Raw genomic sequence first — 23,390 nt, forward strand, 5'->3', positions numbered from 1 at the left:
TTAAAAAAAATCAAAAGACAGTTTTCCCAATATTTAAAAGCATTACTGAGAAAGTTTAGCTGTCAAAAAAAAAAAAAAAAAAAACAGATGGGAAAAGTAAAATGTCTATGTCTTATAATGGTGCTTTGCCCTCGTTGACATTTCTTTCTGATAGTATCTGTAGAGCAGTCCTTTGCTGGTATCCTTTGTGTTAGAGGAGGTCATGAAAAGGATATGACCTCTCTTTGACCTAGACGAGGACCCAGGCCATCTGGAGCATGTATGTGATTGAAACCTGTTAAGACCCCTATATAAACTTTTAAGATTCTGGAGGGTGTATGCAAAGACTATTTATGTAGCAGCTGCCCAAGACAAACCTTGCATGTCCCATTCCGTATTAAAACCAACACCTGCCAATCTGTAGTGTCTGCTTTTTCTTTGGTTTTTCTTTGCCCTCCATGGAATGGATCAGTTTCAGATTTCACCTGCAGCTATGAAACAATTCTTTGTTACCGTTGATCACATTTTAGACATTAGCAGAGCCAAAGTTTTCTTTTCACCCATTTTAGAAGTCACTTATGCTTCTTCCCTTCACTGTTAATCTCAAGTGTTTCACATTGAACCATAGGACTTACTCTTCTCTCGTTTCTCCTGTACAACTTTGTGAGAGCTTTGCTCTTCCAGAATGGCTGTACACTTAACATTGAAACAACCAGAGGTTAGGCATGCACTTGAAAGTGCAGGTATAAGTGATTTGTGATTGTGTACCATGGATAGGAAAAATCAAACAAACAAAAAACAAACAAAAACCCCAAAAACAAAAAGCAAAAACTCATGTGTAAATTGACCAGCACAGTTCAAACCTTAGTTTTTTAAAGGGTCAACTGCAGTATCTCCTTTCAAAAGTGCCACAGTTTGCATGTTTGACTAAAAGCCAGAAGTGAAGCCAGGTCACAGGAGAGCTATAGCCATTCAAACACAGCGCCCTGTAGACAATAGATCACCCTGGGTTTTTACATGCTTACACAATTGCAAGATCACTAGGTTACTCAGAAAAGTGATGGGACCATTTAACAAATCGGAAAAATAAAGAGGTTGCAAGGCCACAGGTGGCTGGCTAACTCACCTACTGTCCAGAGGTCTCAAACAAAAGGTTGCTTGTTCCAAATGATGAGTCCCACCAAGGAGGGCCTGGAATTCGTAGTAGCCAGCAAGCTAAGGCCAAGAACCAACTCACTGCAGCTGGAACAACTCACAAGTGGAGCCACAGAGAAAGAAGCAGCCCGAACCACAGTCTGAAGATACAGCTGAGCAGCGCTTGAATACTGGACCAGACAGCAACAGAGGCAGCAGTACCAGAAGGCAATGTCAGACATCAAGTACATGTCCTTAACAGCTCTCAGAAGTGACCTGGTCACACAGTGCCAGACACCTGTCAGCAGGGCTGGCAGTCCTGGCCAGGAGTGCTGCTCACCCTGTCATGATAGATGGTGTTAGAAACACCAGTGCATTGTTTGTGCGTTGTTGGTCCACTGCAACAACAAATAGCTCTTTGAAACACTGGGCCCAAGGCCTTTGGGGTTCGCTGCAGAGCCAGAGGCAGAGTAGCCGCTAGACCGCTGTGTAGCTCTTTGGTGTCTTTCTATGGAAGTCGGCTGTTGGTTGCTGCTCTTTCTTTCTTTGAAGTCCTCACAAAACACCAGTCTCAGAGTCATGGTGGTCAGAGTTTCAAGCTGGCAATTGCCTCGCCTTATATGTTATAAGGTCCCCCAGCCTAGTTGAAAACCTGATTGGACCAACTTCAATTTTAAATGACTGGACTATTTTACGGTCCACAGGCCCACGAGGTCTGGATAATTAACTAATAAGCTTCTGTCAAGGATGCTTCATAGGCTCGCACCGGATTGGTCCATTCACGCCCCAGGCGTCCAATAAGACAAGACCAGCAGCCACGCCCTGAAAGCCTCCAGCTGCCCGGCTGCTGCGGCTGCGTGGCTTAGGGGCTGAGCGCCAGCCGCAGGTGTGCTCTGGGCCACCAGCTGCAGACTCCCACTCGGCTGCATATTCAAAACCTGACTGCTTCTCTGACGAGCTGCCCACAGGTAGCAGTTTCTGGCGCAGATAGGGGAATCGCCACAGTTTCCCCCTGGCTTGGGTGGGGCATATGCCAGCCTTGTTCTGCAGCCCACGTTGTGGGGTACACGGTTACAGAAGGACCTAATTGACTCATTCAATTTGCTGGCACCGACCCGTGGACACAGCTGAAAATGGGTTGGACTACTGATTCTGAAGCACGTTGCTGAAACTTCAGTAAATGGGACTTGCTTTTGTTCGGATTGGATGTGTTACCTCAGGCAGCAGCCGCAGTCAGTATTGGGAGGACTCCACCCTTCCCCTTGCCCTGGAGACCGGAGGCCACTAGGACTCTCTGCTAATCCAAAGGGACAGTGCTGCACAGTCAAGACCACCAGCAGTGAGTACCTTGTTATTTCTCTTACCGGCATAAAATTATGGAATATGAAATAGTAATTGGTTGTAGGTAAGGAAAAACAAGGCGTTTCAACTTTTTAATGCAGTTAATAGAATCTCTCCATTATAGCATTGCCTTCTATCTGTAAAGTGGGTCTTTAAGGATTTTGCCACCTGTACTAGGTAAGAGTTGACGTATTCTGACATGTTTAATAATGAGAATTGAAGTTAGCTTCAAGGAAATATATATATATATATATATATATATTAAATTAGCACAAGATTATTTCATAGTAGAATAAAACTAGGTGGGCATGGAGGAGAGAAAAATATATAATGATATACTTCATGCAAGCATTTAATGTGTAGGTAGAGCATGTTAAATATGTGTTTCACTTTGATTATTATTCACCTAATATTTAAGTTATAATTAATTTATAGCTTTAATAGCTATTTATTTAGTAAAGCCTACATGTCAAACAACATCTGGCCCTCAGAATAAAAGTTCCTTCTAAGGAGCCTTGATTCTACAGAAAAACCCACAAACACATATATACACAAGTATGAACACACTTACACACGTTATAAATAAACAACTATGGTAAATAATTGTTCTCTGTCATTTGTGTAAGATTTAACTATTCTGGATTAATATTTTCTCTATTATTTTAAAGTGGCATGTGCTGACTCCAGGTTTCTGCATAAGTTTAAGTCTAACACAATTAGAAAGGCTCTCCTTTTCATATTTTGGTGTATTTTAGAATAAAAAGAAAACCTTATCTTCTTATTGAAATCTTAGCCTGTGAGTTTTTAGCATAGTTTGCAATTGTATGTTCTTGGACCTGAATAAAGTATACATTGTGAAATATTAATATAGTAGGCATTTTTAATTTTAATATTTAACTAGGTAAAGTTAATTTATACCAATTACAGACATACAAAAATGAGTAGGAGATAGACAAATAAAAGACTATACAGCAAATACATAAATGAGATCCTCTTAGAGGTTGATCAATTCTTTGCTAATATTCACAGCAATAGGAAGTCATTGTGATAAGTGAGATGATGTGGACTGGTATGTATAAGTCAAGGGTATTTTAGATTTCGAAATGTAATTTGAAACCAGTGATGGGAATGGTTCAGCAGAGCACAAATCTAGGCAGCATCATTCCATATAAATATGGGATTTCATATAAATATAGATTTCAAAACTTCAAAGATGTGAAGGTACTTCTTATTTGAAAAAAAGAAATGAACCATGTGTATATATAACACTGAATAAGAAAGTGGGTTGAGATAAGGTTCCAATTTTCTGTAGACTGTTTGTTATATGTAGAAGCTAAGTGGCAATGGACAAATGGTAGGTTAATAAATAATAAGTGCAATGGAAAATAATAGGAGATGTTTGATGATAGGAATATTATTATTGGATATGTTTTTAAAAGATCATTCTGGCTGCAGTATGGACAATAAATGTTTTTTTTTTTTAATTTTTCTTTCATAAAGTTGATACAAACTGGCAAATGTACTACTATAAATGAAGTATGTGTTCTTTTTGGTTCAGTTTCTCAGTTTGTGTGTGTGTGTTTTGCTTATCAATGGAAACTCCATTGTTCATAGTGATAAGGGTCTTGTAGACACTTATATAGCCTATGGTCTTACAAGGGCGTGGGATAGGTAATAGAATAATTATATATAACAGACACTTCAATTCAGTTTGATTTCCCACAAAGATATTAGAGGTCAAATGATATTTTCAACAAATAGTGCAGAAGCAATTTGAGGTCCCTTTGGAAAAGCATGGACATTAGCCTATACTTTTAGAGAAAAATATTTCTAGACAATAATAAATCTACATATTCATTGCAAAAAAACACAAAACTTTGTATTAAACTATAAAAAAATTGATTATTATCTGCTCTCTGATGGCACCAGAGAAAGTTCTGTGCTTCATACCCAGTTGAATAGTCTAGGTGGTCCAGCTGGTGGCTGGGCTGGGAGCTAAAATATCTCATTATACAGGTTGGAGCTAAAATATCTCCTGAACATCAGCGACCAATTCTGACCACTTATGACAGAGGAGATGCTGAGGAAATTCAAATCTAGACAATAGAAGTGTGGCAAGAGGCGCATAAACTGGGGCAGTAAGTTTCCTATGCCATTCCATAAGGTGCTACTAGGGAGGGCAAAGCTGCATTCATAGTGTGCCATTAACAGAAGGGAGGGTTGCAGAAGTGCTGGGATAAGCCATTTTCAGTCAGCAAGACCCTAGGAAAGAGGACAGAGTGGAACAAGGCACAAAAATGTTTCTTCAAACCACCCTTGTCACTGAAAACAATAAGCACCTGACAGCTCAGTCATGAAATTGCAGTTAAGTCCTGTCCACAGACTATAGAGATGTAGATTTGAAACCCAGAGAGGTGGGCTATCAGTGGTACCACAGGCATTAGCTGTTTTTCACACAAACATTCCCTTAAAGCAAACACTTCCGGGTCTATCTCCCACCCCCAGAAGGAGCAGTTACAGATTAGTCCTCTCTGACATACAACACCATCTACTGGAAAAATAGAAGACCTGCACCTTAGGATATGAACAAATAGTTGATCCTAAAATAATGATGATGATCATGGGGATATATAATAGCACCTCGTGCCTTTTGTGAACTACTTCATCACACATAATTAACATTTTTCCAGAAAACAATCACACAGATATGAAAGATCTTGTCTCCCTATCAGATACAAAGCTCACAATTGTCATAATATAAATAATGATGAAAAAAATCAAAGAAGTGGAAGAAAACTGAAGTGTTAATCAAAGATGCACAAGAAATCCCAAAGAAGCCAATAAATGTCCTAAGGAATAAATAACAAACACAATATAGAAATTGATGTATTAAATAAGAAAATAATGGCGATTTGCAGATATAAAAAGTGATTAAAAAAATTCTGAAGCAAGCTATAAAAATATTATAGACCTAAATGTATTCTATACCTGTAAACACAACTACCTTGAAAAATCAATGTTAACCTCAATAAAAACAACCAAACAAAACCAGATAAATTGAAATAACAGCAAAAAATGACAGGAAGAGTTGGTTCATTTGCTTTTTTGTGCGTGAATGGCCAAAGTCCTTTTAAAGTGTGCATTCATTAACTTTTTGGGGTCCGTTAGTATACCTCAAAACATTCTAGTAATTCTAAAGAGTGAATTACATTATTCATTTTTTCTTTTATTATAAAGACATATAAAATGATTGATATTAAAATCTAATTTTGAAATCAAATGTTTCTGTCAGAATTCTTAGTCAGACAACAGAATTCCCTGCAGCTTTTTAAAACACAAATTTGGTAGTGCAAAGATATTTGGTTTAAATAAAACTATGGAAGGTGGGGAAAAACAGACTGATCATATGACAATGAGGGATGCTGTACACAGGATAGGACAGTCATTCCAGAACAGCTTGAGGGGACACCACCACTGCTGTTGACACCGCCATCTGGACTATTGTGGACATAGGAGACTTTGTCACTGAAGACTCAGGCACCTTCGTCTCTTTGCTTACTTTTTGCTACAGTAAATTTGCTTGGTGAGACATAGGTCACAACAAGAAGCCGAGCTCCAAGGAAGTCTGAAAAATACCATCTTTAGCTGTCCACATAAATTAGAAAAGGGCTGCAGTTGAAATAAAATTAGTTGATCTACCATCAATTTTTTAAGTATTACATTCTCACCAATCATGTTGGTAGAATCCATTAGGTATCACAGCTTTGAAATAATAATTTCTCTGTTTTGTTGCATTTAAAAGTTAATTTCTTTAGCTCTTTTGAGTATTTTATTATAAATACAGTGCTTTAAACAAATATTTTCACATAAGTTTATATTATAAATACCCCTAATCTAACCACCACAAGAAATGATTGATTTTGTTATTTTACTTTTGATCCTCCAGTCTGTCTGCATATACTGATCTTGGAGATATTTGATCATCACATATATGTAATTCATTATTAATTTTAGTATATATGTCAATATAATATTATTTTATGATATTTAATAATTGTAACATTCCCTCAGAATATGATTCATTTTTACTTAATTATTCCCCAAATATTGGATGTTATCTCTAATCTATAAATACTCCTATAATAAAAATCTTTGCACAAATAAGGTATTATAGGAAACTCTCTAATGATCTTCCTATTGACAAAAATATTTAAGAGATGATTAAAAGAGCCTAAGAACAAACATAACATCAAATAAAATTGATAGCATCCAAGTGAAGTTAAATAAATATACATCTCTTTGATACATTCAACAAAAGTGTCAATTCCAGAATATATAACATTTCCTAGATCAGAGAAAGATAAAATATCCTACGCTTTTAAAATAATGGGCTTGATAGCTAAAATGAACTTGATAGTTTAAAAATGAGTGTGTTGAGGGACCTCCCTGGTGGCACAGCGGTTTGAAGCACAGCACTAAGAAGCTAAAGCTACTACAGCATGAGTTCCATGCCAACTTGCCCCAGAGGTGAGCACGTGGCGTGGCAGACCTCTCCTGACACAACTGCTGCTCCCCTCAGCAGTGTACTTCATGTATCTGCCTGTCTGCTCCTACTGTCTTAGGTGAATCCTCTTACTGTCCCTGCACCTCTAGCAAGCACCCCAGTTCTGTATGCATAAATAAATCAATATTAAAAAAAAAAGGTATGTTCAGAAAGCCAATAAACATGAAGTAAGTTATTATTTCTTCTCAGTGAATTGAAAGTCAATAAAACGAGAATATAACTTACCCAATAGCTATAATGGAGATACAAAATATCTCTTCTAACTGGTGCACAGTTAAAAACAAAAATTGGACTTTTTTATTATTATTCTTTAAGTATTAAATGCATCAGCCATTTATAGAGCTCTGACTTTTGTCTAAATTTAGTTAAATGCCAAACTAGTAATTTCATCTTTAAGTTTATGATAAACTGAAAGCAATAGCTACATATTTTCAGGAAAAGAATGATACAGGGATTTTATAGTTTTATAATTGAGACAAAAATGGAAAGAGATTAATTATTATTATTTTATAGACTAAGTACATACAATAAGAGGGTGAATAAAATATGGCATATAAGATGAAATTATGTCTAAAATAAAATGACTATAGATAGACATGAAACCACCAATGAGTCTCACAGATATTTATAATAAAAGTAGACAGACAATTGGTATGAATTTTAAGTATTTGAAATTTAAAATAAACATTGCTAATTGATAGTACTAAAAATCAGAAAAGTGGTTACTTTGGGGTTTATACTGACTGGGAGAGGATGAAGGGAAATTTCTTAATGATTGTTATGTACCTTATTCTATTTTGCTGTAGCTACAATGGTGCATGCATGTGAAAATTCATTGTGATTATTGATTTATGCTTAAAATCATTTACTAAATATATCTGATAATTCAGTAAAAACTCAACAAATTTACTTGTATTTTCACTTTTTCAAAGTTACGATTTATTACATATTTGGAATAAGACTAATTGAATTCTGAAGTCATGTAACAGAGTGAGCTAAATATTGAAAAATAAAATAGAATTTATTTGAAATCCAGAATAATCCAATTTATAATCAGTAAAAACAAAAAAAAAAACAAAAACAAAAAACAAAAACATAACTACAACAAAAAATATAAGAGAAAAGTCCCTGAAATTTCTGATGAATGACTAGGGTGATAATTGAACTAATTCAACTGTTTTTGCTCTTGACAGATGAAAATAAAGTTTAAGACCCAGGGTTTTTAACTTCTGGCTTAATAAGCAGTATGTGGCTAAAAGACCAGTCAAGAAAGTTTGCTTATAAAAGATATCTAGAAAACATAAAAAAAAGGATCATATTGAAATATGAAGGATCATATTGAAATACGCAGGATTACTCATCACTGGTTAATATAGACTGATTTAATGCTATATATGAGATATCTATTTTTGATGTTATTCTAGTATTTTTTTTCTTGGTACCAAATTAGTAATTTTATAATGTTTTAATGCAGATGCTACTATTAAGGCGCATCTCACACTAATTCCCCCCCCCATCTATACTAGTTCACACTCACTTCATTCAGAAATTTTGAATATGTACCATATGGTCCTGGTGGTTTATTGGACTGGAATGACTCTACTTTTTCTCTAACTTCCTCATTCTACATGTCAATCTTTGTCAAGGGCACCATCTGATACTCTGAAGACTGCTTTAGGAATAGAAATATCCCCAAATTCCTCTCATGTATTCTAATATGAATATAATTTCCTTTCTCCTCCTTTCTATTAAGATCTTTTAAATTTTTCCAAAAGGAAGTTCTCATTACAGTATTTTTTGTTTAGTATACTTTTTTTTTAGACAGTTCATGTTTCTTATTGAAGTAATAAGATTTGAGTAAACTGTTGTATTTTTACCATTGTTGGGTTTAAATAATTTGTTTTAAATGCACAATGCTGCATCCAGTCCTTCAGACATTTGAAATACAATACAAATATAAGTCATTTATACAAGTTATGCCAGTTTACATTGTCTAAGTTGAAATGATATTTATCTTGGAGCCTCCTGGTGGTGCAAGGGGTTAAGTCTCAGCACTATGAAGCTATCAGCAGCCACTGCAGGTGAGTTTGACTGATCCCTGGCCAGGGAGGTGACCCACATGGCTAGCAGACCTCTACTGTCTTGCCCGCTGCTCCCCTCAGCAGTGTATTTCAATCTGTTCTGCTCCCCACTCACTCTGGTGAATCTTCTCAATCACCCTCGCCTCTGAACCTTTGACAAATACCCTAATTCCTGTATGCAAACATAAATATATCTTAGAAAAAAAAAACATTGCTAGTTTGTGTGCTAGACATTTTTTTCCTACATTTTTACTTCTTCTTCCAAATTTTAAAGAAAACTATATTTGCAATAAAGCTACATAAAGAGGATGAACACATAACACTTTTCTTTCCTGAGAAAGCTAACTAAACACCTTCACAGAAGAGATATAAGATTATCTCTTCTCTAGTGACTTTTTACACACCTGATCACCATAACTGGCTAGTTATAGAAGAACAATACTATACAATGCATGTATATTAGATATCTAGAATAGTTAACCTCATAGAAGTAAATAATATAATATTGGTTCCTTACTACTGGATTGCTTATTTTTATATTTGAAAAAAAAATAGGGCATATAGATTATTTATTTGATTATTATAGTTATGTGAAATAATGTGCATCTAGTGGAAATATTATACTATGAAAGGTCATAGTATCTAGTTAAAGGGAAGAGAATTTCCTTTCTATTTTTAGACAATGGAGTAGGCACAGACTGAATCTAATGTGGAAGAAAGTTTCACATGGATGCAAACTGGTTTATTCATCAAACTGAAGTTTTAGATGAGAGCAATAAATAAATCTATTCACCCCTCATCTTTAGAGGATACCTGCAGTGTACTGGGAAATGACTCCAATAATTGTATCCAGACTTTCTTGCTTCAACTAGCACATTGAATATTAGTCCCTGAGGAACTTCAGCAATTACTAACTGTCATGTGAAAATTTCCATCATTTTTCATGGGAAGAAGAGAAAAATGCATATAGAGTTGAATTGCTTAAACTGACAATTGACAGGCAGGTGAAAATGAAAAGAGTTGGATTTGGGCTCAGATTATGGAATCATTAAGGAGGGGATGTTAGCATGGGGGGGGGAAGCATAGACTTTATAAATATTGGGCCATCATTTCTTTTCTAAAATAACATTTATCATTTAGGAGTAGGAATAATCATAAAAGCAATGTATTTATTAGCACTATTAATGCAGTATTTAGACATTTGTTAAAAGAGACATTTCCTAAAAATCAAGCCCTTAAACTAGTATGTTTTTCATTGCAAGGAAAAATACCATAATACCAAGAAGGGTTGGGGAGCTAGACTGTGTTTTTTAAAATATTTATTTATGCATACAGGAACTGGGATACAGGCCAGAGATGTGGGTTGGGGGTGAGAGAATTCACTAGAGACAGAGTGGGGAGAGAAGAACAGGTTGATGGACTGAAATACCGTGCTGAGGTGAGCAGTGGGCAAGACAGGAGAGGTCTGCTATGCCATGTGGGTCATCTCCCTGCCTGGGGATTGAACTTCATCTGCAGTGGCTACATAGAGCTTCATAGTACTGAGCTTTAACTCCTTGTATCACCAGGGAGGACCCTAGACTGTGTTTCATTAATAGAAATCCAAAATTATATTGTTTAATTGGACAAATGAAACCAAGTAAACCAAATCTCATCTCTTGTCAAATAAGCAAATAAACTTTTTATGGTGATAGTTCCAATTTCAGCTGATATACAGGGTGTGATTTGAACCTAAATTCTCCTGGGCACTTGCCAATATTCCTGGAAATTTAATCTATTCCCACAGTGATTAAATGTGTGAAATAATTTTGGCGATTATTGTGTCTTTCACCTCCGCCAATCTGCACAAGAATCCACTGAATTGATTTATGATGTTAAAGTACCCTTGATTGGTAAGAAAATCATTTTGAGAAAGAAATATTGGATGATCATGGCTAGGTACATACATATGCATACTGGAGAATCAGAATTCATACCATTTGTACCAAATCAATAACTTTATGACTCTATAAACTTTAATAAGTAATTCAATTTACCTAGGTCTCAGTGTTTTACTTAGAAAACGTGGAAGGATCACATAGTGTTAACAGCCAAGATCACAGAACTTGTGAACAGATTTATTTTTTTCAAAATTAGAACTATTTCTTAGAAAATGTCTATTAATGGTGAAATGACTTAGTCTACCTCTGCCTTTAATTCAATTATGTAAAATGAGAATAATAATATGGAACTATCACCAAAAAAAGTTTATTTGCTTATTTGTTGCATGTTTTTTAAAGATTTATTTACTTATGCATACAGAACTGGGGTACAAGCCAGAGGTGCAGGCTTCACCGGAGACAGAGTGGGGAGCAGAGCAGGCAGACTGAAGAAGTACACTGCTGAGGGGAGCAGTGGGCGGGTCAGGAGAGGTCTGCCTCGCAATGTGGGCCACTTCCAGGCCTGGGATGGAACTCATGCTAAGTGGCTTTAGCTTCTTAGTGCTGTGCTTTAACTGAGCCACCAGGGAGGGCTCCACTGTTTTTTGTTGTATTGTGTTTTGTTTTTTAAGATTTATTTGTTTATGCATGTAGGTTGGTGGTGGGGAGGGGGGAGAGGATTCACCAGAGACAGAACTGGGAGCAGAACAGGTAGTCTGCTGAAATACTCTGCTGAGGGGAGCAGCTAGCTGAGACAGGAGAGTTGATGTGGATCAGCCCCCTGATCAGGGATAAAAATACTCCTTCCCTTCCACACTATATAGGGCTATATAGTATGAACACAAAAAGAACATAGAGTAAATAAAAAGGTAACCATAAGCCAATTATTATGTTCTGAGCTTCCACTATGGAAATATTCAAGTTTTCTTCACAAATTTTCATTTTTCATTGTTTCATCTTTATATTTTCCTTTTTAAATTCCATTTAAAAAGCAAGTGTAGTGATCATAATTATATGGAAATTTAAGAATTAGTTACAGAAAACATTTTTTAATGGCTATACATTGAATAGAAGAATAGGAACAAAATTAAGGTATGTTTAAAAGCCGAAATATGCAGTTTCTAATTTCATGATATCTAACCTGCATTGTAAGACATTTACTTTTAGTTAAACTTGTCTTTTTCCTAATTGTATTGGCTTTATGGTAAATTATATATTTTTTATAATTTTTATGATACTATGGTATTATTTGTGGTATTATTATTTATGGTATTTAATTATTAATTACTAAATTAATAATTAAATTAAAATAAAACACAGCCCACAACGTTATTTTCTTAAAAATATTCTCTTCTTATACTCCTTTTCATATTAAGCAGTCAGTATGTATTGACTATAGAATTACTATTGACATACCTTGTTAAGAAAACTCAGTAAAAGCTTCTTTTTCCATATCTGTGCTTAATAATCAATAGAGAACCAATAAAAGAGTACAGAATCTCAGACTTTCTTGATTCTTTTATGATTTTATAGGTATTATTCTCTAACTTTGTTTTCATCACAATAGCAATTTCTTAAAATCTGCAACAAAAATTATGTAAAATACTTATAAAGGATAACATAAAATATATTTAATATGTGCTAGTACTACTGTCAGATAATTCTTGAATTATTTAGTCTCCTCATCCATGAAAATAATCTCTCTCCTTGCTTTCAACATTTTTCCTCTATAATTCAGTAGTTTTATTGTTTATTTTCTTAAAGACCAATATGTTTATTTTCTTTATTTCTGGTTATGCATATATAAGGTTTTACAATGTGTTCTAGTTCATTAATATTAATATAAATAAATATATGAATTTTCATAGATTTATAATATGATCATTCTCTTTGCTAAACTCACCATGTAAGTCTGATCTTTTCAGTTTCTTTTTCCTTTAATTTTATTTTAGTTTTGTACTTTATTTCAGCATCAAGAGTTTGAAGATAATATTAAGTGGAATATATATGTGTAGACATATACACACATATGTACAGCAAAACCTCTTTAGTCTCTTTATTTACTATACCATAGTAAATTATTTACTGGTGACTTGAGATGATTTACTTACATTTATTTACATTTATACTATTAAGTAGTCATTACAAATTCAATAATACATACATTTAAGACATGCAGTTTTGTAGTAGAAACAGGCTTTTGCTAAATTCTTTTCAAGGAAATGGAAAATGACATGGTCAATATAACTGACCAATTTGATGATCAGTGTTAATTAGTGCATATTTGATTTAGATGTAGAAATTTTACTGACTATTGGCTCAATATTTCAAAACTAGATTGTCTATTACATTACTGATCAGAAACTGTGGTGCTTTTATGAAATAAAGTTTATAGTAGAACATAATTTCTATATTTGTACTAATAAAACTTAATGTTAGTCAATATGAGTTAGTTACTAAGGAGATAAATTGCCTAAAACTGTATGATTAAAACAACAAATGCTTTTATTTCTCAAAGATATAGAGACAGAAATTGGCGTCTAGTGAAAGTCTGGTAACATTCAGAGAATAGTAGACCTCGGCCACATTAGGCTTACCAATTACAGGCTCTTTGCAACCCCTACTGAGGGGGTGTCACACACGTGAGCATAGACAGTTACTAATTTTACATTCATTCTCATATCACTTGCCAGGAAACTCTATAGTCACATAATACTTTACATCTGTTTTGCACAAATAAGATTGCATGGTTAGAAAGAATTGTGCAGCAAACAATGAATACTATTTAAAAGGAAGCAGGGAAGCATGTTAAACTCTGGGAAAATACTTTGATAAGTAGGTTCACAGAGAGAGCTGACTACTTGTACTATAACAAACAGATTAAGTGTTCAAATGGTACAACTACAGATTCTACATTCTGTCCCACTTAGGAGGTTAGCCATTTCTGTTTGAATAGACTGATCATACACTTTCATAAGGAACATGTAGAAAAAACATGATCTTGCCAAATGAGCCATGTTAAAGTGTTGGTATAAAATCAATAATATTATTGCTTATAAAGTTATCCTACCATATTTTGTTATTAAAATTAAAATCAAGTACTACTGAGGTAGCCTCACAAGAGCTTGCTATTCTTTAACCACATTAAATTAAAAATAAAATACCCAGCAATACAATTACTAAGATTATTTTTATCTCTCAGAAAGTATCATATTTAAAAACTTACTAAATGCATTTGCCATGTATCTTGGGTATTACCAAGAAATAAGTTTTAAAAGATTTTATTATTGTCACCTATAATACCGACCACATGATCTGTTTATCTATGAAATATGAGCATGTGCATTCTGAACAATTTTTTTCATTTGTTAGTTTTCTCTATAAGCTATTCTGTTTTTGAAAAAGTCCAAATAGACATCTTAAATATACACAGGATCATAATATATTACTATGAATATGTGCATCACATAAGTTATATAGACTAGAAGAAATGGACAAATTCTTGGGAATATAAAACCATCTGAGATTATGTCAAGAAGAAAGAGAAAACCTGAATAGATTAATTAAGCACATCGAAATTGAAACATTAATTAAAAATGTCCAATTAACAAAAGCCCAGGGCCAGAGGATCTAACAACTATCCTATTCAAACTCTTCCAAAAACTGAAAGACATTTCCAAACACATTTAATAAAGCCAGTGTTACTCAGTCACTGAAACCAGATAAAGACATCACAAAAAAAAAAGAAAACTATAGTACAATATTCCTCATGAACATAGACGTAAATATTCTCAGCAAAATATAGCAAGTCTAGCTAAATGCATATTTGATGGTAATCTTGTATTTTGGCGCCAACTGGAGTACAAGGGCTTGTTCTATATCCAAAAATTAATCGCTGTAGTTCATCATGTCAAGAGAAAGAAAAATTTAAAAAATATAGGTCATAAATAAATACAGAGAAAACATTTGACAAGATCCAGCTACAATTAATACTCTCCAAAAAGAAAGTGATAGAATATACCTCAATATAGTCAAGGCCATATATGACCAGCTCACTGCTTGCATTACAGTATGTGTACATATATGTGTATGTACAGGTGAGAGAGAGAAGGAGGAGAGAAGGTCAGTTTTGTAACTGTATCCTTCCATTTATCTTGAACTTTACTAATATGTGCAAATCCATCTCCATAAAGACTGTTGATCTCTTTAGTTCAAATTTATCCCAGGTATTTTGTTGGTGTTGCTTCTATTTGTACGTGGTAGCTGATTCAATTCCAATCTTGCACTGATCATTGTTGGTATATTGACACACGGTGGTCAGTCATTTAATGATTTGTTACCAATAACCTTGATCTTTCATTTACTGATGTTAAATAATTTATGAGTGCTTATTTTTGGTTTCCTATAAGGTTTTTACTACCAAAGCCTCCTTGGCACTCAACCTTTCATGCATCTCCAAAATAGTAGATTTATATGGTTTGCCTTTTTGACACCAACTAATCGTTTCTTAACTTTTTTTTCTTAATTAATATCTACTGTATGCCATCTAAAATAATAAAATTTTCAACTTTTCTTTAAACTTCAATAATTTTCTCTTCTGATACTAATATACATGTCTCTTTTCACTTACATAGATAATAAGGTAACTAGAAAATTCATTTAGCTGTTACTTTCAATATACTTTTTGTTTCTGAATTTTATGTTTGTTAAATCTTAGCCATGAGTTTTATTTGCTCTATTTCTTCTTTATTTTCAAGTTTCCTACTTATAAAACAGGATCATATTTATTATTTGTGAAAGATAAAGATCTTTATAGTATTCATTTGTTTTGGTTAGTTTTTGTTTATGATATATTGTTTTTATTTAGTGTTGTTTTTATTAGTAATAATAATATTGGTATTATTATTGCATCCATATTAACAAGATTTTTATGTAAAATTTTAATTTCAACTTTTCCTGGAGATAAATTGTGCTTTTATCCCCTGTTATCTGAGAATTCTTTCAATACAGAACACAGTTAGCAAGGTTTCAACTGTTAGTTTACATAATGATGATATTCAAATTATTGATTTCCAAAAGTGACAATTTTCTTTTCATACCAATGTTGAGAAATACATGTTTCCTTTTTTAATCACACTGCTATCTTGAATAAGATATTGTCTATTTGATGGTAATCTTATATATTTGGGAAATAACTCCTGATCATTAATGCAGTGCCTTGTTCATGATATAACATGATTTGGGGGAAGAGAAAGCCAATAGTGCCATTTAATATGCTACTTTTAAAAATACTGTTTATACATCAAACTAACTAAAATTAGAATTTTAATATACAAGTGTGGTGATAAAAGTAAAAATTGAAGAAATAAATTTGCAGTTTATCAACCAAGAGTAGTATTTAAATTCAATGAGTTAAAATGTTATAAATTGAGAATATGGATAGAGAAGACACTAGATTCAATTCTGAAGCACTCTCATACACAGAAGTTAGTTAAAGAAGAGGGAGCTTCAATAGCTCTACAGAACTGAGAACAAGCATTGTTTTTGATGAAAATCAAAAATCAATGGCCAAATAAATTAACGTTCTTAAGTTTTAGTGATGTTATAAATTGGGAGGATTGAAAAACTCAGCCAAGTTGTCTTTAAGTGATTCATATGATGAGTTTACTAAATTTATATGTGTTTAAGTTATTAATAGAATGTTATTAATGTATCTCACAGTTATATTAAATAAGTTATAATTATTCCTTCAGAAGTCATATTATTAATGCAGGTAACAAAACTGTTGTTTCATGTCACTGTGAAAACTTAATTAAAAATGCTCCATTGTCAGTTGAAAAGGGCAAAGGACACAGTTCAAGCTTCATTGTAACTTAGTCAGAAGAAAGACTAAAACTACAGACACCACTTAACCTTTCTGTACCTTAATTGACCTTTGGTCTAATGAGTATAAAATGATAACCTCAGAAAGGTGATAAAATAATATTTCACAATCTTATTAAAAGGATAGGAGGGTTGGGGGGAATAACAAGATAAGCAGTATATTAAAATATCTAGAGAGTGGTAGTTAAGTAGAGGTCTTTGTTTTGGATGTATTTTTTCTAAGATCCAAGTTGAACTGGTACCTTAATTAACAAGCTAATAATGTAATGTGAATAATTATAACAGGGATCAAATGTTGTAGGCAAGAAGGAAGAAAAGCCCAGAATGATTTCAATATTGGTTGTTATTGTGGACTGCCTCGTTAGAAGGGATTGTTTATTAATGTGATTTGTGAATAGTAGTCTTACTTTATGGAAGTTGTTATTGTTATTTCCAGCATCCTCCATTTGCTATTTCTTAAAGTTGACTTAACAGATATCTGGTATTTCAGCAATATTATTCCAAAGAACTTGTGTTTTGAACAAGTCACTGCTTGTTCAATGTACTGTATCTTTTCACTCTGGCTTAGTCTTCACAAGGTAAATCTTCTTGCTGCATTGCTTATGTATTGCTAGGATTTATTCACCCAATACAACTGGAAATTTAATATTCTTAGCAATGAAAACAGTGATCTTGGATATTCTTATCCTTTTAAATCATTTCCTGTATCTTTCCTTAGAGACAGTAATACTAGATAGCAACATGTTATATGAGCAGGCAGTTCTCCTTGAATTAAAATACTTATGCTTGGCATTACATAATCATTCAAAACAATAAAGTCCTTTTAGAGTGTTTTTTATTTGTTTGTTTTCCAGTTTTGTATCTGGGAAATATTATATGGATCAATTGAAATATAAAATCAGTCAGCTTATTATCAAGTTTATGTTCTTGATGGCAATTTTGGGTGGTGTTAACCTTACTGCTTTTGTGACACAATTAGTCATTATAGCAAGCAATGAAATATTTATCAGAATTTTAAGATTAATTAGAACAGTACTTTTATTCCTGTCATTTTATAATGTTTTCTTATTCATAATCATATATAAACATTTGATTTTATCATAGAAATATTATATGATCACCTATAATACTATCTACATTCTAAAAATGGTAATCTCTTGTGGATTTGCTGTATTATAGTTTCATGATTGTATTGTTGCTAGCCATTTATACTAATTTAATTTACTTTAAAAAAAAACTTATTTATTTATGCATGCAAGAGCTGGGGTGTAGGCTAATGATATGGGAGCTGAGATGTATGTTAGAGATGTGAGAGCTGAGAGGATTCACCAGAGACAGAGTGGGGAGTAGAACAGGTTGATCTACTGAAATACACTGCTGAGGGGAGCAATGGGTGAGACAGAAGAGGTCTGCTGCACCATGTGGTTCAGCTCCTTGTCTTGGGGTCAAACTCATGCTGCAGTGGTTGGCAATAGCTTGATAGTTCTGAGACAACCCATTGTTCCTCTAGGGAATTCAGCTTTTTTTTTTAAATGTTTAAATTACACCATAAAACATCTGTATTTATTTATTAGATGGACACTTGGGTTGTTTCTCCTATTTAGCTAATGTGAATAATACTGTACCACAAGGTGATAATATCTATTTCAAATTTTACTATTATAGCAAAAATGTTTTGTTGAATTTTGTATGTTGCACTCTTAACTCAGAGTGTCTGATTGTGACTATATTTGGAGACCAGATCTTTAAAGCAGTAGTTCATATTAAATGAGGTATTTGGGAAAGTATCAAATTCCTTATGAGTAATGTCCTTATTAGAAGATTAGTATACATTCATAGCATGGAAGGAAGACTGTGTAAAGACAGAGGGATGACCTGGATATTGATAAGTCAAGGATAAAAGTTTCAAAATAAATTACTAATACTGATGGCTTTATCTTGACTCCTAGGCTTCAAACTTGTGAAATAATTGATTTATCTTATTTAAATCACACTCTTTATGGTATTTTGTTATGGTGACTTTGCAAACTAACATACTTTCAATTTTGGGAAGTGTAAGCCAGAAATGGAATTTGAGTCATATCATAACTCTACATTTTTGAGGAATGGTTACTCAATTTAAGAATATTTGATGTTATCCTATGCCAAGCTGTTGAGCTACATATTTAGAAAAGAAGGTGAATATAATGCATTTCCTTTCTTTCACAGATCTCACTATCAACTGTAATCTAGTAAAGTAGATGCAGTGAGAATGTTCAAAAGATTTTGAAGATTAGTTCACTATGTCCTTGGGAATGTTAAATTATTTTACTTAATCTCCTAAATTAATAGATTAAAACAGCATATTTCCCTGTTGCAGTATTCTTGGTACAATACATTCTAAAAATGGTCACGCATTTCCCTTCTTTTTACTTACACTACTAAAATATGAAGGTGAATATCCTGCCACCAAAAAAATAAGAATGTTCACTACTCCTGCAATCTCTTTCTGTTATATGACATTACTTGGGAAATGTGACATTGGACTAGATGATACAGTTTTTTTCTTTTCTTTTATTTTCTTAAGATTTATTTATTTATGCATACAGAACTGGAGTACAGGCTACAGGTGCAGGGGGTGAGAAGATTCACCAGAGACAGAGTGGGGAGCAGATTGAAGAAGTACACTGCTGAGAGGAGCAGTAGGTGAGACAAAGATATTGCTGCACCACATGGGTCACCTCCTTGGTTGGGGATGGAAGTTGTGCTGCAGTGGCTGGGGACAGCTTCACAATGCTGCATTTCTACCTATTGTACCACCAGGGAGGACCCTAGATGATACCATCTTGAAAATTGCTTATACACGGAGGCTAGTCCTCTGATGCTTCACATTTAGGTTATAATTAGTTATTTAATCAATAATAAAAGTTACTAGATAAAACTTAAGGCAAACTAAAAAGAACTTTAAACATAATTCATTGTATTGAAGGAAATATGTCTGTCTACACATCTGTCTACGTATTGACAAGAAATTAACAAGAACAATGCATGTATAACCTATTTCTTAGGCTATCTAAAATTAAAAAATGAATATTTTTATATACAAAAAGGAAGGCTTACTATAAAGGAAGAGAAGAAAAATGACATATGCATGGGCACAGACGGACAGAAAGGGCTGCCCAGAAAGGGACAGGTTTGCTGAGGGAGGCCTGTAAGGTTGCTTCCTCTGCTGAGAGCTCCTTCTGCTGAGGGACGTCAGTGAAGAGGACCCCCAGCATGGTACAGATCATGGTCAGGCAGGAGGTTGCTGGCCTGTAGAGGGACAGGATTGGTGAAAAGGATCATCTGTATAGGCACAGTTGGGTAGAAGCCACTGCTGCCTGAATAATTAATTTTAATGCATGGTGTAACTCCTTATTTTAATGCTTCAATTCTATGCATTTAATCTAATGCCCTATCTGTTAGTTCCCTCTAAGATATATACATATAATCATTTACTTGAAGTAACATTAAATTTAAAACACGCTATATGGTTTAGAGGATTAGATTCACACCACTGCAGGTGTATACCACACACCATAGTCAGAACTAAAACATCTATAATCCTTTATCTTAGACCATCACTGCCTCTCCACTTTGTTCATACCCTCTACTCTCCCCACCTCAGGTAGCTGCAAATCGAAAGTCATACTTCTAGGGTTTGTTTTCAGTTACTTTGTGTTTCTTCCTCTGTATTCAAAATATAAGTGAACCATGTGGTATTGGGTTTTCTCCTTCTGACTTGCTTAATGTCAGAAGGTATTTTTTAGAAACTGATGACAACCTGCTTCTAAATTGTACCTGCAAGACTAGATGCCACCATTAGGGAGTGGAAACACAACAAAACTTGATACGAGTACAACCCCAAACTCCTTGCCTATGTTTCTAAACAGCATATTTATCTAAATATGACAGCAATGCTAATTTAAACCAAAATAATAACATTGGAAATAAAAAAAATGAATTACTAGAAGAACAAAACTAAATACATGTTCTATAGTTCAGATTTGCTAATCTGGTCTACAAACCAATGCATTGTTAAATGATTTTATTTATATCAGTCAATTATGGACATTTAAACATGTTTGGAGATATGTGTTTGTGTCTTCAGTAATATGATCACAAATTTATCATTATTGTTTGCCTTTATAAGAAAGCACTAATGATCTCCTGAAGTAATCACTTACTGATTTTATTTTCTGCTCTTACTGTTACTAGGTTTCTGCATTCATATTTCAAAGTAAGATTAGTCTGAGGGTATATACATGAGCACACATCTCCTAGGAAGTGGGCATTAACATAGTTAAATACACCCATTTCTGAAGATATTACTAGAGTTATAACAATATATTTTTAGTTTATTTACCTTTGTTTTGAATCCATTTATGTTCTAATACTTTCATAATATAAATTATTACCTAGACACTTTATTTGAGGTATTTCTTTGATAACTTCTCGTATTAATACATTTATGTGTATTATTATTGTTTTAGTATTAATTTATTCTAGAATCAGTTTTGACTAGTTTAGAATATATAATTCAAAAGAGGACAATGAATTTCATCTTTGGTTTATATTGAAGATTTGGTTAATCATACATCTGTTATTTATTTCCTGACAAGCATCTCATATTCTCTTTATGCTGCTGTACATTTTTTTTTTTGCTGTAAATATTAAGTAGCTGAATATTTTCAGCACAATGTCTTTATAACTTAGAAGAAAGCTACCTAAATGACTTGTGAAATATATATATCAATTCTATTAATATAATTTAGTTTAAATATCAAATAAGTAAATACAAAAATGAAATTAATTTTTCATCAATAATTTCCTCACACCAAGATACCAAGTGAATGATGTGAAGTATAAACCAGCCATTTGCTCTATTTCATCTTTATGTAATATACTTGTTTACTTCATCATAATATTGCAAAAATCATTAGATGGTTTTCTGGGCATTGTTTCTGTCCACATGTAACTTTATGATCATCCATTTTTTGGTTTACTTTGCAATAACTCATTTAATAGGAATTTAACAAATGTCATGTAGGTATACTGCTCTGTATGAAGTCACTGGTTTCCAAAAAACTATAAATTATATCCTTACCTTCTCAAAATATTCATTGTGCACATAAAAGAAATAAGTGCACATATGAAGAAAGTTAAAAAAAATAAGTTATGGCCCTCCCTAGTGGCGCAGCGGGTTAAAGCACAGCATCGAGAATCTAAAGCCACTTCCGCATGAGTTCGATCCCTTCCTGCCCCAGAGGTGACCACATGGCGTGGCAGACTTCTCCTGACCCGCCCGCTGCTCCCCTGAGCAGTGTACTTCGCCGATCTGCCTGTTCTGCTCCCCACTCTGTCTTTGGTGAATCCTATCACCCTCCACATCTCTGGCCTGTACCCCAATTCTGTATGAATAAAAAAATAAATCTTTAAAAAAAAATAAGTTACATAAATTTGAAGCATACAAGTGTATGATTTAGAGAATAAATGCCAAAAGTGCAAGAACAGACCTATAGGGACGTAATTAGAAAATAATGTCAATTTGGATTCAAACTTGACATTGAATAAGTAAATTTTGGGAGTCAAAGGGAATAGAGACAACTGGAAAATTAAATATATGAAATAAAATTCTGTAAAAATCACTTTTTTAACCCAATAAAATTTTGATAATGCCAATCCAATAAAAAAATAAACACAGAAAGACTACCACACAAAGCAGAGACATTAATAGTTTTTTTTTTTAAATTCAAAGCTAAGTTGTTGAAGTCTGTTTTTATTTAAAAAATGCATTATTCTTATCACTTTCCCTGATGAATCATTCATCATTTTTTTCAGAATTATATCTTGAGCATCAACTTGAATCAGACAAATATATAGATAATGGAGCAAAGACATAAACAAGAAAATTGCTTTGGCTTACATGAAATTTATATTCAAGCACCAAGAACAATGACTTAATGAAGGCATACCTCAAAGCTTTTATAGGGTTAGTTCCAGACCACTACAATGAAAATAATATTGCAATAAGTGAGTCTCATGACTTTTTTATTTTCCCAGTACATCTAAACATTATGTTTATATTCCACTGTAGTCTACTTAGTGTGCAGTAGTATTTTGTTTTTTGTTTTTTTTTTTTTTCCTAAAAACAATATATATGCCTAATTAAAAAAAAAAAATCAAGATAAGGTTTACCAGGATCTGCTTCTGGACAGTCTTGTTGTTGGCTCCTTTTTAAACAGGATTTTGGTTCCTGCACAATGGGGAGCTGTGGCAATTTCTTTTACAAAACAGCAGTGAAATTTGCAACATATATGGACTTTAACAAAAGATTTCTCGGTAGCATGCTGTTTGATAACATTTTAGCCACAAAAAAAAAAAAAAAAAAAAAAAAAAAAGAAAAAAAATATCTGGCCCTTTTATAGCTGTATCTAAATATATATATTTTTTTCTTTATTTTTATTTAAA

Source organism: Condylura cristata, unplaced genomic scaffold (assembly GCF_000260355.1).
Source record: "Condylura cristata isolate star-nosed mole 26May11 unplaced genomic scaffold, ConCri1.0 scaffold00012, whole genome shotgun sequence".
Classification (NCBI taxonomy): domain Eukaryota; kingdom Metazoa; phylum Chordata; class Mammalia; order Eulipotyphla; family Talpidae; genus Condylura; species Condylura cristata.